Source organism: Bos indicus, chromosome 26 (assembly GCF_029378745.1).
Source record: "Bos indicus isolate NIAB-ARS_2022 breed Sahiwal x Tharparkar chromosome 26, NIAB-ARS_B.indTharparkar_mat_pri_1.0, whole genome shotgun sequence".
Lineage (NCBI taxonomy): Eukaryota > Metazoa > Chordata > Mammalia > Artiodactyla > Bovidae > Bos > Bos indicus.
This window is the reverse complement of record NC_091785.1, coordinates 20,405,209-20,423,563: the sequence shown is the minus strand read 5'-3', so window position 1 is coordinate 20,423,563 and position 18,355 is coordinate 20,405,209. Positions and strand designations below refer to the sequence as shown.

Sequence of the window (18,355 nt, the reverse complement as noted above, 5' to 3'; positions counted from 1 at the left end):
AGCTCAGAGAGGCAAAGTCCTTCCTTCGTTCAGGATCACACAGCTACTAAATGTGGAATTGGGGTCTCAGATCTTTGGTCTCTAGAATCTTCGTGCACACTTCTCCAGTCTCCCCAGACCCTGAGGTTCTCCTTTTTTTCCCCTCTTGCCTCTCCCTTTCTCTACCCTGGGGGGAGGACATGGGGCCAGCCCTTTGGACGGTTTGGTTATTTCTTGGGGCCCCTGAGAGGTGCTGGGCTGGCGGAGGCGCGGCGTCGGGACCCGGTTGCCCTGTGCTTTGGGGGCCGCGCTGCCAGGACGCACGCTCCGGTAAACGGTTTATCTAAAGACAACTTCTGTTTCTCGTTCGCTGTCGGGAGTTGCCCTGCAACCAGCAATGAAAAATGCGCCTTTTCCCGAGACTCTGGCGCTGGTGATTTATGTGGGAACCGAAATCACCCTCGGGGCCTGGGCTGCTCAGCTGGGCTTAGCGGGGTGGAGGGCTGGGGCGGGCCTGGAAGAAAACCTAGTGCCCTGGCCCCTCCAGCGCCCGCTTTTACGGCGCCTCCCCACCACCCCTACCTCCAGGACATTTTACAGCCGCTCCCCCAGGAAGCTGAGCGCTTTATCGCGGTTAAGTAAACACCATTATCCCAGGTCCATTAACAAGGAGATTTTGCGTTGTAAATAGACCGCAAGAGGGAGAAGAGCAGCCCCAGAGAACTCGCTTGTAAAACGGTAAAGGGTCTTTAAGATTTATGGCCGCTGATTGGCCCCCCAACCTTCTAAGAAATCCCAGTCTTGACCAAAGCCAGAGGTGGGGCATTCCCCCCTGCCCTAGAAATCCCGCCCTGGGCTGTTAGGACTTTGAGAGTCGGGAGTCCCCGGGACGCGTCTAGCCTAGTCATTAATTTTCTTAGTTACAAGCCCAGGAATGCCGATCTTTTTCCGGCTGTGGATGCATAGATAAACTCTGCAGCTCTCCAGAAGCTCTGAGCAGAAAGCATCCAGTGGAGATGGTGCCAGGGGCCAGAATACTTGTTTTCCAGGCTACTGCCTCATTTGTAAACTGGATAGGGCTTTCAGCAGCTACTTAGGAGTATAGAAAGCACAGGAGACTTGTAATTGGGGGGCACTGTCCCAACTTCCTGTGTTCTGAGGTCTCATTTGGCCAGCTCATATAGCCTTGGTTTTGCTTCTCTTTCCAAAAGGAAATGCCCACCTTGTTTCCTCTTGGGCCAGACGATGTATGTAATCAAGTGAGGATGCCGGTCCTGGCACACAGCCCAGCAGACAGTCCTGGCTTTCCACCTCTCTGAGTTTCTATTTCTGATGAGTATCTAGTGACCTGTTCCAGGAAGTTTTTACTCATCTAGAGTGTGGTTCTCTTATCCCCTCAAGTCAATATTTATATTGACGAAACAGTAGATTTTGAACTAGGAAATGTGTCTCAGTTTGATGGAGAAAACAAAGGGACAAGTTCTCCAAGCCAAGGGAAGCTTCGGGAGAACCCCACCCCTCCTAACCTTTGCCAAAGTCACTTTCAGGAAGAAGTCCCTGCAGAGAGGCTGCTCCTTCTTCAGCCTTAAGAATTCAGTGGTTCTTGTGATAGCTCCCACCTGGTAGAAAGGTTAGCTTTGGGGGAGGGGCAATAGAGAAAAAACAGGAAGCAAAATGATGCTAGAAGTTGGTTTGGCCCTTTGGCATAATTAGCTCCATCTAGAGCAGGGACTTTTAACTTTGTTTTTCTTGGCCCCTTTATAATTTTGAGAGTCTGGGGAAGACTATAACCCCCTGTCAGAATAATATTTTAAATGCATAAAATTAAATGCATATAATAATATTGAAGTATATTTGTCAAAATATTAAATAATAGGCATATAATAATATAGGTGCCACTTTATTAATTGATTAAATAAAGATGTACTTTCCCCTTTAAGTTCATGGGCCCCCTGAATTCCATCCTCAGCCTGGGGGAATGGGGGAGTTCATAAACTGCCAGGTTATGAACCATTGATCTAGGATCAAAATCTAGACCACTTCATCTCAAAGAGTGTTCTTTGTATCAACTGCATCAGAACCTTCAAGGGGTGTTTGTTAGAAAATTACTTCTTCTAGGATGTAATCTGTAGGTGGACCTAGAAAACTTCCTTTAAAAGAATTTTTATTTATTTGGTTGCATTGGGTCTTAGTTGCAGCATGCAGGATCTTTAGTTGTGACAGAAGGGTCTGGGCTTCCCAGGTGGCTCAGAGGGAAAGAACTTGCCTGCCAAGTAGAAGATGGGGATTGATCTCAGGGTCAGGAAGATATCCTGGAGAAGGAAATGGCAACCCACTCCAGTATTCTTGCCTTGCAGGACAGAGGGGCCCGGTGGGCTGCAGTTCATGGGGTCTTAAAGAGTCAGACATGACTTAGCAACTAAACAACAACAACATGTAGGATCTAGTTCCCTAACCAGGGATTGAACCCAGACTCTCTGTGCTGGGAGCAGAGTCTTAGCCACTGGACCACAAGGGAAATCCCAGAAATCTGTATTTTAAACCGAATTCTCTGAATACTGTTTTCACACACAAAGTGTGAGAATCACTACATCTGGACTTTACTGAGTAGCGTCAGCACTGTGGTTGGTTGCTTGGATAATGATAGGAAGATCCTTGGAGAGCTGAGGGGTGGAATGGGAAAGCAGTATTACTGCTTCCTTGCAGACTACTTGGAGGTGGTGCACATGGACTTGGTGGACACAGCAAGCTGGGGCATGGGAGAACACCAGGAAATTAGTGGCAGGATTGGATTATCTTGATAAAGGATACCAATATGCTAGCAGAGGCTCTGCAAAGACTTCAGAAATTAACTGGTTCAACTTTATATAAACTTCTCCATCAGCTCTTGCACAGGCCTCCTTTCTGCTTCCAATGCTCTGAGTTCTGAGCTCCTTTACAGAGTCTTCCCATGTTGGCATCATTGGAGCTTTCACTGGAGCATTCACTCACTCGTTCATTCAGTGAATGCCATGAACCAGGCCTTGTCCTAGATGCTATGAAAGATATATGTAAAGATATGTAAAGATATGAGTAAAGAGGTGATAACTACCCTTAAGGTATTTTCTCTCTCTCTTGTCACTACTAAATCTTAAACATACTTGATAAGCATTTGACCCAGCCACGATCTGATGTTTGTGTAATCACCAAGGCCATAGAAATCTTACTGGGAGGGAAGAAGAGTTTACAGCATGTTGGCTAATTGGGGACTTGTCTTTTCTATTGATGAACACAGTTGTAATGTTATTGAAAAAAGTGGGGCTTGTTCCAGGTGTAACCAATGCGTAAGATAAACCCAACATGACATTTGAGAATAGTTATGAAATTACTGGCCCTGGATCAAGCAAGTTATTACAAATGACAGCATAGAAGATACACAGCTCTAACTAATGCGTTGTCACCTGGCATGAGCTCGATCTCTAGCAGTACTGTTTGCCTTACTTTGCATTCTCACACATGTTTCTATCAGGGTCACAGAGCCTATTCTCATGGAGAGCAGGCGGATCTGTGTGCAGAATTCAGAGGATAATAAAAACAAGAAAGAGTGAAAAGGAAGTAGGGTCTAGATTCATAAGATTTGGGTTCCAGTTCTGTTTCTGTCACTTAAGAACTCTGTGACTTGGACAAATAAGTTGAGTTTGAATTTTCTCTTTGGCAAAATGTTTACAGCAATGCATATTTCATAAACTTATTGGGAGGAGTAAGTTGGATAATGTGTCATAAAAGTGCTTTGTAAACTACAAGTCACTATACAGTATCAGATCAGTTCAGTCGCTCAGTCGTGTCTGACTCTTTGCGACCCCATGAATCACGGCACACCAGGCCTCCCTGTCCATCACCAACTCCCGGAGTTCACTCAGACTCACATCCATCGTGTCAGGGATGCCATCCAGCCATCTCATCCTCTGTCGTCCCCTTCTCTTCCTGCCCTGAATCTCTCCCAGCATCAGAGTCTTTTCCAATGAGTCAACTCTTCACATGAGGTGGCCAAAGTATTGGAGTTTCAGCTTCAGCATCAGTCCTTCCAAAGAACACCCAGGACTGATCTCCTTTAGAATGGACTGGTTGGATCTCCTTGCAGGCCAAGGGACTCTCAAGAGTCTTCTCCAACACCACAGTTCATAAGCATCAATTCTTCGGTGCTCAGCTTTCTTCACAGTCCAACTCTCACATCCATACATGACCACTGGAAAAACCATAGCCTTGACTAGATGGACCTTTGTTGACAAAGTAATGTCTCTGCTTTTGAATATGCTATCTAGGCTGGTCATACGTTTTCTTCCAAGGAGCAAGTGTCTTTTAATTTCATGGTTGCAGTCACCATCTGCCGTGATTCTGGAGCCCCGCCAAAAATAAAGTCTGTCACTGTTTCCACTGTTTCCCCATCTATTTGCCATGAAGTGATGGGACCAGATGCAATGATCTTCGTTTTCTGAATGTTGAGCTTTAACCCCACCTTTTCACTCTCCTCTTTCACTTTCATCAAGAGGCTCTTTAGCTCTTCTTCACTTTCTGCCATAAGGCTGGTGTCATCTGCATATCTGAGGTTATTGATATTTCTCCCAGCAATCTTGATTCCAGCTTGTGCTTCTTCCAGCCCAGTGTAAGTAGTAATTATATGCTTTTGGACTCAGGCAGACATGAATTCCAGGTGGGTAGATATCACTTACTTGCCATTTATATAAGTTAACTTTCTGGGCTGAGTTTTCTTATCCTAAAATGAGACTAATAATATCTTTTTCTGAATCATTGTTCTAAGATTTAAATGAAGTCCTGGTACGTAAAAGACTGCCCACCACATAGTAAAGAAGCCAACAAGCTATTCCTAGGTTGTCAGTGTTGGGATGGCAGTGACGGTGTCCAGTTATCTTTATGTCATTAGAATAGGGCAGAGAATGCTGCATATAGCAGACTCAGTGTTGGTTGAATGATTAAGGAAGCTTCCTTAATCATGTGTCACCAAGCACAGCATAAACTATACTTAAGAAAGTCCTCATTGGCTAAGCAGAGCTACTCCTGGGTCAATTTCAACACTAATTTTATCCCAGTGGGTCCCCTGCATTCACCCCTCTCCCTTTAGGAATGATGAGACTCAGAGTCAGTAGCAGCAAATGGCTGCAGCACATGGCTTGGGGAACATACAAGTTTTTTATTTAATCAAGAAAACAACCATCAACAAATAATTATTGAGATAGTACTATGTATCAAACACTGTTCTAAGTGTTGGAAATTAAACAATAAACAAGACAGACAAGATTTCTGTCTTCAGTCTCTTCAGCCGAAGAATGAAGCCTGGAGTTTCTGTTTTTTTCTTGTTTTGTTTTTGAGATGAGTAGATTTCAGAATCCGGAGACTGACGTCCAGGGAACTTGCTGCAGTGACTGAGCTTGAGAAGGTGGTCTCTGTTTGAGGAATTCAGTGGGGTTGCAAAGAGTCAGACATGAGTGAGTGACTGAGCAGACACACAAGGACATACAAAGGACAGGGAAAGAAGCAGAAGCCCAAGAATACTGGAGTGGGTAGCTTATCCCTTCTCCAGTGGATCTTCCTGACCCAGGAATTGAACTGGGGTCTCCTGCATTGCAGGTGGATTCTTTACCAACTGAGCTATCAGGGAAGCCCATAATCACACATACTAGTCAATAAAGACACAACTGCAGCAGGAGAAAAAAGAAGAGAGAGAGGGTAGGGGAAAATAGACTCAGTTTTCTATTCCTGCTGCAACAAATTACCGCAAACTGAGCAATATAAAACAACACAAATTTATTGCCTTAGTGTTCTCTAAGTTAGAAATCTGACATGGGTCTCACTGGGCCAGAATCAAAGTGGTAGCTCTTCTGGAGGTTCTGGGGGGAATCCATTTCCTTGCCTTTTCCAACTTCTAGAGGCTGCCCACATTCCTTGGCTAATAGCCCCCTCCCTCTGTCTTCAAAACCAGCAATAACAGACTAAGTCCTTCTTAGCTGCCATCTCGCTAATTCCCTCTGACCACACCTGGGAAAAATTTCTGTGTTATTAAGGATTCATGTGATTAGGTTGGGTTCACCTGGTTTATCCAGGAAAATCTCCCCATATCAAGGTCTATACCCATAATCACAGTGCAACTTTGCCATGTAAGGTAACATATTCATAGGTTCCAGGAGTTAGGGTATGGGCATCTTTAGAGACCATTATTCTGTCTATCAGAAAGAGAGAGATGGGAGAGGAGAAAGGAAAGAGAAAGGGGTGTGGTGGGTGGGAGGAAGAGTGGAGTGGGGAGACAAGGGGAGAGGGCTGGAAGGCGGGGGGAAATACTTCCCTGGTGTCTTTCCTGGAAGAATGGACTTCCAGTAGCTAAACAATTAAGAATTAAGAATGCAGCTAAATCCAACATTATCTACTCTTTGCTGCACATTCAACAGCTTCAGACACAACATATGACACTTGCTGCTGCTGCTAAGTCACTTCAGTCGTCTCCAACTCTGTGCGACCCCATAGATGGCAGCCCACCAGGCTCCCCCGTCCCTGGGGTTCTCCAGGCAAGAACACTGGAGTGGGTTGCCATTTCCTTCTCCAAGGCATGAAAGTGAAAAGTAAAAGTGAAGTCGCTCAGTCATGTCCGACTCCTAGCAACCCCATGGACTGCAGCCTACCAGGCTTCCCCATCCATGGGATTTTCCAGGCAAGAATACTGGAGTGGGTTGTCATTGCCTTCTCCGTATGACACTTGAAGCACAAGCAAATGCTATGCCCTCTGTCTTCATCTAGGAATCCCCTGCTACTTGCAGGCTGTGTTTGAGTGTGCAGGAAATCAACTCCCTGTTAACTATGCTTTATCTTTGTCCTATTTCCAGGCTTCCATCTGATGCAAGATGAGTCCCAGGCAAAACTGCAAGAAAGCTGACATTTGTCTTTGATGCCACACTTGTCTTTACTACTAAACAGACTCCTCTGCTTAAAAGCACATGCAAAAATGTCTGAAAGATTTTTTTTTTTTCTTTATAAGATACACACACAGGAAAAGCCTGGAAGAGAGTCTCCAGAATGATAGCATTTATTAGGTGGTAAAATTATGGATTTTTTATTTCCCTCTTAAACACTACCTGTTCTTTTGTATTTATCAATAAAAATGTTAAATCACAAGTGCCACCCATTTGATGGAGAATTCACTTTGCAATATAGAACTGAGAGGTAGAGATCAAGATTTAGATTTTATATTTTTACTTCTGGGGAAGCAGCTTTGCCCAGAAGTGAGGCATGTGAGACACAGGTAGATCTGGGTTGGAGTCCTAATTCTTCCACATATAAGCTGGTTGACCCTGGGCAAGAGACTCAGTGTCTTCAGATATAAAACAGGGAAACTAACTTTTAACTCATAGTGTTTCTGGAGAATTACATCACAGGGGCACACAAACTACTTTGGCTGGCATCTGGCACACAATGGGCCCTCAGTAAACACAGTTTTTATTTTTAGAGCTCAAACATTCCTTAATTCAACCTTCAAAGCAAATATCAAATCTACTATCAGGGAGAGCAGGAGTGGTCATGGACCTGATTTCTGAATATGGCAATTATAGAACGTGTTTCCATTTGCAAACCTCCAATTTGGGTGAAAACTCATTCGTGACCATTATATAGACAAACAGTATTGGTAATACAGGATGTTAAAGCAAAGAGTAAGAAAAACAGCGTTTCAAATTTATTTACATATTACTTAAGGGGCACTTAGTATTTTCCAGGCCCTCTAGAGATGGGTCTCTGTCCCTAAGAATTTATAGTGTACCTGGAAGAAAAGAAATGAATCTGAGTAGCTATAAAAAGAGACAGAATAGATAAATACCCTGGAAGGCTAAAGAAGGAGGCTTCTATGGAGGACAGTCAGGGGAAGATTCATGGAGGAGGTGGGATTTGAGCTGGGCCTTGAAGGAAGGTGGGGTTTTGACAGGGTGATGTGGGATGGGAATACTCTCGATCACCCCAAAAGCATTTGCAAAGTCAAGCTTCCACCAGCATGAAGTGTCAGTGCTTGTTATTTATTACCAAGGACTATGCTCTTTGAAACATAAAAATTTCGATGCATTATTACAATGGTTCTTAAAACGATAAATATACAAAGAGTATAGAATGCAAGATGCTTATTTGTTAAACAGTCTATCAAAATTTAAGCACAGTATCATCTCAGTTATGGAAAATGCACAGAAAAAAGGTGACAAGAAATACTTAAAAATGTTAACGTTTGTTGCACATAGTTATTGAGATTATGGATTTTTTTCCTTCTGTACAGTAGTGTGTGTGTACTAAAATATCGAGAAGGCATTATGCAAATACAGTTTTCATAGCAACTGCCATGACATAAACACTTATGAACTCACTACCCAGTTAAGAAATAAAACATGGCTTTCAGAAGCATTTTGTGCACATATAAGCAAGTAAGCACATATCCTTTTTTCTTCTTTCTTGCTTTTTGCACAGATAGTAGCATTTCTCACCTATCTCCTCACCAAATAGCACTTTCTTGTTGCTCTTGTTTAATATACCTCTGCGTAGTACTCCATTGCATGGATGAACCAAAATATAATCAACCAATACACTAGTGATGAACCCTTATGTTATTCCATCTCTTTTCTTTCTCTTTTATTTGTTATTGAAGCATAGTTGATTTACTGTCTCTTTTTCTTTTGAAGGCTTTATTTCCTAATCTTTTCCCTCACTCTTTAAGATTTTTAGTTTTTATTAAACATTTAGAATTTTAATAGGTATTGCCAAGTTGTACACTCCAAAGGTTATAGCAATTTATACTTTATATCCATAATTTATAATTTATATCCATCAAATATATAAAATGCTTGTTTTGCATTATTCAGCAGAGTCAAAATATGGAAATAAGTATCCATGAGTGGATGAGTGGATACAGACAATGTGGTGTAGATGTAACCAACATAGGTTATTCTCAATCTCTGAAATATTCTTCCATCTAGTGGGCTTTATAGGTTTAGTTTTAAATAACATTTTTGATGATCTAATTATACAAAAGGTAAATGATTGCTAGATAAAATGTATGAAATACAGAAAAGCAAAATAAAACTATTTTAAAAACAACCATAACCCCAACCAGCAACAACCAACTTACAATTTGAGGGACATTTACTGGTACTACTATAATTTACATTTCTTTTCTTCTCTTTTTTGATACAAATGTGTTAACATACTAGTATATTGTTTCTTAATTCACTTTTTTAAAAAGTTAATAACATATGATGAACATTTTCTATACTACTACAATGTCTTAAATACATTAAAACTTTTATTATAAAAATTTGAAATGTAAAAGTGGATAGAATATTAAAATGTCATGATGAACATCTATATATATACCACCTAGATTTAAAAATTATTAACACTTTCTCATTTCAGTTCATTTATTTTGTTTTATCTGCTGAGTATTTTAACATACTTTCTGGCATTCGTGATATTTTACCTGACATACGTTTTTCTAGATTTTAGTAAAACCACTCTTCTTCAGTTCTCTTCTTAATCTAGTATTATTACAAGTGATTTTATATATTTGTATATATACGCACACACATATATAATTATGTGATGTTACATGTATAATTATGAGATGTTACAATAGCACCCCACTCCAGTACTGTTGCCTGGAAAATCCCATGGATGGAGGAGCCTGGTGGCTGCAGTCCATGGGGTCGCTAAGAGTTGGACACGACTGAGCGACTTCACTTTCACTTTTCACTTTCATGCATTGGAGAAGGAAATGGCAACCCACTCCAGTGTTCTTGCCTGGAGAATCCCAGGGACGGGGGAGCCTGGTGGGCTGCCGTCTATGGGGTCACAGAGAGTCGGACACGACTGAAGTGACTTAGCATAGCATGTTTATTTATTTATTTTTTTTTAGCATGTTTATTTTGTATGTATATTTCATGTTTATAAAACTACATGATAGAGTTACAACACTTTGCTGAGACAAATAGTGGAACTCGGCAAACTCCTTGTCCTGAGGGACCCAACACCCTAGTACTTTCTCTAGGGACCGAACAAAACCACTTAAAGTTGCTGGGAACTTGAAAAAAAAAACATATTGAAGAGTATATACATCTTTAATATTTTGTCTTTAAATCAACCTTAGCTGTGAGGTAGCTAGGGAAGACATTAATATCCCTATTTTACAGAGCAGAAAAGGCTTTCCAGGTGACTTTGTGGTAAAGAGCCCATCTGCCAGTGCAGGAGATGCAGGAGACATATGTTCCAGATCCCTACATTGGAAAGATCCCCTGGGGGAGGAAATGGCAACCCGCTCCAGTATTCTTGCCTGGAAAATCCCATGGACAGAGAAATCTACCGAACTATAGCCCATGGGGTTGCAAAGAGTCAGACACGACCGAGCACTAGCAAGCATTGAGGAGAAAACCAATCTTTAATCATGAAGTTAAAGATTTGCTTTAGGCCATGCACTGATGAACAGAGATGGGATTCTAATTCATCTTCTTACTTCAAAACCAAATATTCTTCCTCTAGGGAGTTTTGCATCTTAAAAGAGAGCTGTAGGAGAGGGGGATGCTTTGTACACAATGATGAATAGGTGGTGTGGGATTCCCGGCTTGGAGGAAGAGGTCTGGGGAAAGAACTCCCTTTCCCAAGACCAATCTCTGCTTGTTTTGCCCAGAATTGGAGGTGGGCATGTGAGGGTCTGCCTTGCAGGAGGAAGCAGTTGAGGTAGATTTTGTAAAGGAAGAACAAAAAGGATTTTGGAATTTTCTGGACACTGGGAAAGAGACATTCCTATCGGTGAGAATTCCAAGTGCACCGTTAGTGCCAATGGAACATTGATTTGGGAGTGGTTGTGTTGACCCTTCAAATCCCACCCTCAGTCATTTCCATCTTGCTTACAAGGAACTTTTCACAGCACCTCCCTAGTCTCTCGTCGTCTATCCCTGGGCACTGCACATTCAGCTGAGGGAGTGGAGACGCCAAGCCTAGCTCTGGTGGTGACCTTATCAAGACCTTTCCATCATACTCTCTGGGTCATCGGAAAAGCTTGCTCATTGTGCAAACCAGCCAGTTTCCAGGGAACTCATCAGCAGGCTGGAACTCGGGTATGTGTGACCCTCGGCTGCTCCCAGGGCTTTCCCCTTCCTTCAGCCTACCCTAGGTTCACCTCTGGAAACAGACCAGTTCTCCACAATCGCAGCCAGGGTGACAGCAAGGTGTGATGGATGGACAAGGAGCTGCGGAGTGGCAGGGAGCTTGGTCAGGAACCCAAGGCTGTGTTTATGAGAAGGAAGAGGCTGTTTCCTGGAGCAAGCATAATGCAGCTCTAAAAAAGGCAGGGGAAATACATCATGCGAGGGAGCATAACCCTGGGAGGGCCGCTGGGAATCCGAGTACCAGAGAAGCCCAGGCAGGTCAAGGTGCCTCTGACAAGGCCTTTTTTATAGGCCATTTGCGTGAGGGTTTGCTGCTGTTCCCTGCAGAGCTGACAGTCACTCAAGGTCTCTGTGGGGAGCTTGCAGGCTAATCTTAGCCGTTGCTTTCCAGACCTTCTCCACTGGCCCTGCTGATGCATTTAGGAAAGAAATAACAGACTCTATTGTTTTAAAAAACTGGAAAAAAGTGACAATTTTGGCTGTTGATTCTCTCATTGCTGCAAATAGTTTGGGAGTATTAGCTCATAGCCTCCTTCTAAACCCAGACCAGAGCGAAAGAAAGTTTCACTGGATTCCTCTGATGGTCAATAGAAGTCTGAAAATGTTTTTTTCTCCTAAGAGTATTATAATCTCTGTTTAGCTGTAAGAGTTTTTTCCTCTAACTTCCCTGAAGATCCTGCTGGGTTCTGGAGGAGACTCGGGATAGAATGAGCTCTCTGTATTAGTTTCCTATGGCTGCTGTAACAAGCTACCAACCTTGTGGCTTCAAGCAACAGAAATTTATTCACTTAACATTTCTGGAGACCAGAAGTGGGAACTGAGTCCTACAGGGCTAATGCCAAGCTTCTGGTAGGGCTGATTCCTTCTGGAGGCTCCAGATCAAATCAGATCAGATCAGTCGCTCAGTCATGTCCGACTCTTTGGCACCCCATGAATCGCAGCACACCAGGCCTCCCTGTCCATCACCAACTCCCGGAGTCAACTCAGACTCACGTCCATCGAGTCAGTGATGCCATCCAGCCATCTCATCTTCTGTCATCCACTTCTCCTCCTGCCCCCAATCCCTCCCAGCATCAGAGTCTTTTCCAATGAGTCAACTCTTCGCATGAGGTGGCCAAAGTACTGGAGTTTCAGCTTGAGCATCATTCCTTCCAAAGAAATCCCAGGGCTGATCTCCTTCAGAATGGACTGGTTGGATCTCTTTGCAGTCCAAGGGACTCTCAAGAGTCTTCTCCAACACCACAGTTCAAAAGCATCAATTCTTCGGTGATCAGTCTTCTTCACAGTCCAACTCTCACATCCATACATGACCACAGGAAAAACCGTAGCCTTGACTAGAAGAACCTTTGTTGGCAAAGTAATGTCTCTGCTTTTGAACATGCTATCTAGGTTGGTCATAACTTTCCTTCCAAGGAGTAAGCGTCTTTTAATTTCATGGCTGCAGTCACCATCTACAGTGATTTTGGAGCCCAGAAAAATAAAGTCTGACACTGTTTCCACTGTTTCCCCATCTATTTCTCATGAAGTGGTGGGACCGGATGCCATGATCTTCATTTTCTGAATGTTGAGCTTTAAGCCACCTTTTTCACTCTCCTCTTTCACTTTCATCAAGAGGCTTTTTAGTTCCTCTTCACTTTCTGCCATAAGGGTGGTGTCATCTGCATATCTGAGGTTATTGATATTTCTCCTGGCAATCTTGATTCCAGTTGGTGTTTCTTCCAGTCCAGCGTTTCTCATGATGTACTCTGCATATAAGTTAAATAAACAGGGTGACAATATACAGCCTTGACGAACTCCTTTTCCTATTTGGAACCAGTCTGTTGTTCCATGTCCAGTTCTTTTTTTTTTTTTTTTTCCATGTCCAGTTCTAACTGTTGCTTCCTGACCTGCATACAAATTTCTCAAGAGGCAGATCAGGTGGTCTGGTATTCCCATCTCTTTCAGAATTTTCCACAGTTTATTGTGATCCACACAGTCAAAGGCTTTGGCATAGTCAATAAAGCAGAAATAGATGTTCTTCTGGAACTCTCTTGCTTTTTCTATGATCCAGAGGATGTTGGCAATTTGATCTCTGGTTCCTCTGCCTTTTCTAAAACCACCTTGAACATCAGGAAGTTCACGGTTCACATATTGCTGAAGCCTGGCTTCTGGTAATTGTCAGCGTTTCTTGGCTTTTAGCCACTTCTTTCCCTGGTGGCTCAGCTGCTAAAGACTCCGCCTGCAATGCGGGAGACCTGGGTTCTATCCCTGGGTTGGGAAGATCCCCTGGAGAAGGGAAAGGCTACCTACTCCACTATTCTGGCCTGAAGAATTCATGGACTATACAGTCCACGGGGTCGCAAAGAGTCAGACCCCACAGAGCGACTTTCACTTTCACTTTCACCTTCAAAGCCAGAATCACAGCATCTTTTTTCTCTGCATCTACTTACTTCTTTCTGCCTCTGTAGTCCGATCTCCCTCTAACTCTCTCTTTTATTTTTTCCATTATTTTTACTGTGGTAAAATACACTAATTTACCATCTTAACCATTTTTAAGTGTACAGTTCAGTGGTATTAAATACAATCATAATGTTGTGCAGTCATCACTGCTACCCACCTCCATAGCTCTTTCGTCTGTAAAACTTAAATTCTATACTTATTAAACAATGGCCCATTCTTTTCTTCCCCCCAGCCCCTGGAAACCATTGTAACACTTTTTGTCTCTATGATTTTGTTCACTCCACGTGTCTCATGTAAGTGGAATCACACAATATTTAGCTTTATGTGACTGGCTTTCTTGGCTGATATCACTGGCATAATGTCCTCAAAGATCACCCATGTCATAGCATATGTCAGAATTTCTTTCCTTTTTATGGCTGAAGGTATTTAATTCTATGTATATACCCCATTTTGCTTATCCGTTCATCTGTTAATGGACACTTGGGTTACACATTTTAGCTACTGTAAATAATGCTGTGAATAGATGTGTATAAATATCTCTTCGAGAACTTACTTTCAATTCATTTGGGCCTATACCAGAAGTGAAGTTGCTGGATCATATGGTTAGTTCTATTTATAATTTTCTGAGGAACTACCAGACTGTTTTCTGCAGCAGCTGTACTATTTTACATGCCTTTCCCCAGTTTTCCACATCCTTGTCAACACTTGTTCAGTTCAGTTCAGTTGCTCAGTTGTGTCTGACTCTTTGCGACCCCATGAACCTCAGCAGGCCAGGCCTCCCTGTCCATCACCAACTCCCGGAGTCCACCCAAACTTATGTCTATTGAGTCGGTGATGCCATCCAACCATCTTATCCTCTGTCATCCCCTTCTCCTCCTGCCCTCAATCTTTCCCAGCATCAGGATCTTTTTAAATGAGTCAGCTCTTTGCATCAGGTGGCCAAAGTATTGGAGTTTCAGCTTCAACATCAGTCCTTCCAATGAACACCCAGGACTGATCTCCTTTAGGATGGACTGGTTGGATCTCCTTGTAGGCCAAGGGACTCTCAAGAATCTTCTCCAACACCACAGTTCAAAAGCATCAATTCTTCGGTGCTCAGCTTTCTTTATAGTCCAATTCTCACATCCATACATGACTACTAGAAAAACCATAGCCTTGACTAGATGGACCTTTGTTGACAAAGTAATGTCTCTGCTTTTTAACATGCTGTCTAGGTTGGTCATGACTTTTCTTCCAAGGAGTAAGCATATACTAACAATCTCTTTAAGAAAATTAGAGGTATCAAGGGAACATTTCATGCAAAGATGGGCTCAATAAAGGACAGAAATGGTATGGACCTAGCAGAAGCAGAAAATATTAAGAAGAGGTGGCAAGAATAAACAGAAGAACTGTACAAAAAAGATCTTCATGACAAAGATAATCATGATGGTGTGATCAATCACCTAGGGCCAGACATTCTGGAATGTGAAGTCAAGTGGGCCTTAGGAAGCATCACTATGAACAAAGCTAGTGGAGGTGATGGATTTCCAGTTGTGCTATATCAAATCCTGAAAGATGATGCTATGAAAGTGCTGCACTCAATATGCCAGCAAATTTGGAAAACTCAGCAATGGCCACAGGACTGGAAAAGGTCAGTTTTCATTCCAATCCCAAAGAAAGGCAATGCCAAAAAATGCTCAAACTGCTGCACAATTGCACTCATCTCACATGCTAGTAAGTGATGATTAAAATTTTCCAAGCCAGGCTTCAGCAATACGTGAACCATGTGTGAACTTCCAGATGTTCAAACTGATTTTAGAAAAGGCAGAGGAACCAGAGATCAAATTGCCAATATCGGCTGGATCATGGAAAAAGCAAGAGAGTTCCAGAAAAACATCTACTTCTGCTTTATTGACTATGCCAAAGCCTTTGACTGTGTGGATCACAATAAACTGTGGAAAATTCTGAAAGAGATGGGAATGCCAGACCACCTGATCTGCCTCTTGAGAAATCTGTATGCAGGTCAGGAGCAACAGTTAGAACTAGACATGGAACAACAGACTGATTCCAAACAGGAAAAGGAGTACATCAAGGCTGTATATTGTCACCCTGCTTATTTAACTTCTATGCAGAGTACATCCAGCTGGGCTGGATGAAGCACAAGCTGGAATTAAGATTGATGGGAGAAATATCAATAACCTCAGATATGCAAATGACACCAACCTTATGGCAGAAAGTGAAGAAGAACTAAAGAACCTCCTGAAGAAAGTGAAAGAGAGTGAAAAGGTTGGCTTAAAGCTCAACATTCGTGCTCACTTCGGCAGCACATATACTAAAATTGGAACAATACAGAGAAGATTAGCACGGCCCCTGCGCAAGGATGACAAGCAAATTCGTGAAGCGTTCCATATTTTAAAAAAAAAAAAAAAAGCTCAACATTCAGAAAACTAAGATCATGGCATCTAGGCCCATCACTTCATGGGAAATAGATGGGGAAACAGGGGAAACAGTGGCTGACTTTATTTTTCTGGGCTCCAAAATCACTGCAGATGGTGATTGCAGCCATGAAATTAAAAGACGCTTACTCCTTGGAAGGAAAGTTATGACCAACCTAGACAGCATATTCAAAAGCAGAGACATTACTTTGTCAACAAAGGTCCGTCTAGTCAAGGCTATGGTTTTTCCAGTAGTCATGTATGGATGTGAGAATTGGACTATAAAGAAAGCTGAGCACCAAAGAATTGATGCTTTTGAACTGTGGTGTTGGAGAAGATTCTTGAGAGTCCCTTGGCCTGCAAGGAGATCCAACCAGTCCATTCTAAAGGAGATCAGTCCTGGGTGTTCATTGGAAGGACTGATGTTGAAGCTGAAACTCCAATACTTTGGCCACCTGATGTGAAGAATGACTCATTTGAAAAGACCCTGATGCTGGGAAAGATTGAGGGCAGGAGAAGGGGATGACAGAGGATAAGATGGTTGGATGGCATCACTGACTCGATGGACATGGGTTTGGGTGGACTCCGGGAGTTGGTGATGGACAGGGAGGCCTGGCATGCTGCGGTTCATGGGGTCGCAAAGAGTCGGACACGACTGAGTGACTGAACTGAACTGAACTGAATGCATATATATGGAATTTAGAAAGATGGTAACAATGACCCTATATGTGAGACAGCAAAAGAGACACAGATGTATTGAACAGTCTTTTGGACTCTGTGGGAGAAGGCGAGGGTGGGATGATTTGAGATAATAGCATTGAAATGTTTATATTATCATATGTGAAACAGATCGCCAATCCAGGTTCTATGCATGATACAGGGTGCTCGAGGCTGGTGCACTGGGATGACCGTGAGGGACGGGATGGGGAGGGAGGTGGGAGGGAGGTTCAGGATGGGGAACACATGTACACCCATGGCTGATTCATGTCAATGTATGGCAAAAACCACTACAATATTGTAAAGTAATTAGTCTCCGATTAAAATAAATAAAATAACATTTTAGGTAAATATACCCCAACAATTACCTTTAAAAAAAAAAGTAGGGGGGGAGCATCTTTTAATTTCATGGCTGCAATCACCATCTGCAGTGATTTTGGAGCCCTCAAAAATAAAGTCTACCACTGTTTCCACTGTTTCCCCATCTATTTGCCATGAAGTGATGGGACCAGATGCCATGATCTTCGTTTTCTGAATGTTGAGCTTTAAGCCAACTTTTTCACTCTCCACTTTCACTTTCATCAAGAGGCTCTTTTGTTCTTCTTCACTTTCTGCCATAAGGGTGGTGTCATCTGCATATCTGAGGTTGTTGATATTTCTCCTTGCAGTCTTGATTCCAGCTTGTGCTTCTTCCAGCCCAGTGTTTCTCATGATGTACTCTGCATATAAGTTAAATAAGCAACACTTGTTACTTTCTGTAATTTTGATAGTAGCCGTCTCAATGGGTATGAGTGAGGTGGTGTCTCATAGCTTTGATTAGTGTTTCCCAAATGATCACTGCAGTTGAGCACCTTTTCATGTGTTTAGTGGCCATTTGTATATCTTCTTCAGAGAAATGTCTATTCAAGTCCTTTTGAACTGAGTTGTTTATTTTTGTTTTTGTTGAGTTTCTGCTTTCCTCTTATAGAACACTCGTGATTACATTTACAACCCCTTGCATAATCCAGAGTAATCTCCCCTTTTCAAGATCCTGCAAAATCTCTTTTCCCTTACAGGGTATCTTTCACATGTTTCAGAGATTAGGACCTGGATATTTTGGAGGGCTGTGATCCTATAGTTATAAAAACTGATCACACCCTTTAATAACAAAGGAATTTATCCAGCATTTACTGTGTGCTAAGTACTGTGCTGTGTTTGATTCAGGCACCTTTCTAATTCTTTCACCCTGTGAAGTAGAGACTGCCCTTAACGTGCAGACAATAATGGCTAACACACACTGAATTCTTAGTATGTGCCAAGCTGTCTTCCTGGATTTTAAATGTATTAACTCTTTTCACTCTTACAGCAACCTACGAGGTAGATACTATTATTATCTTTATATTAGTGATGGGGAAACTGAGGCATAGACAGGGTAAGTAATTTGCCTCAGATCTTCTAGTAAAAAGCAAAACTGGAATGTGAGGCTAAGCAAATAGTTACTAAACTTTCTGTCAACCCAGCTTTGTTCTTCATAGCAGAGAGTTTACTTGGCTTTGTATTATCTTTATTCCACTGAAATAAAGTGGAATAAAGAACTGTGGCCTGAGGGTCATCTAGAAGGTCAATTGGAAAAATGTTACTTTTTTT

At 42.4% G+C, this 18,355-nt stretch overlaps 1 long non-coding RNA gene and 1 other non-coding gene across 2 annotated transcripts in view; both read left to right on the top strand.

The window, feature by feature from the left end:
- The window catches only part of LOC139179948 (uncharacterized), a 66,627-nt gene that overhangs the window by 12,123 nt on the left and 36,149 nt on the right, over positions 1 to 18,355 (top strand). The window lies entirely within an intron of this gene.
- LOC139180039 (U6 spliceosomal RNA) lies at positions 15,886 to 15,992 on the top strand. Its single transcript, XR_011564387.1, has one exon. It is a non-coding gene; the product is annotated as a U6 spliceosomal RNA (small nuclear RNA).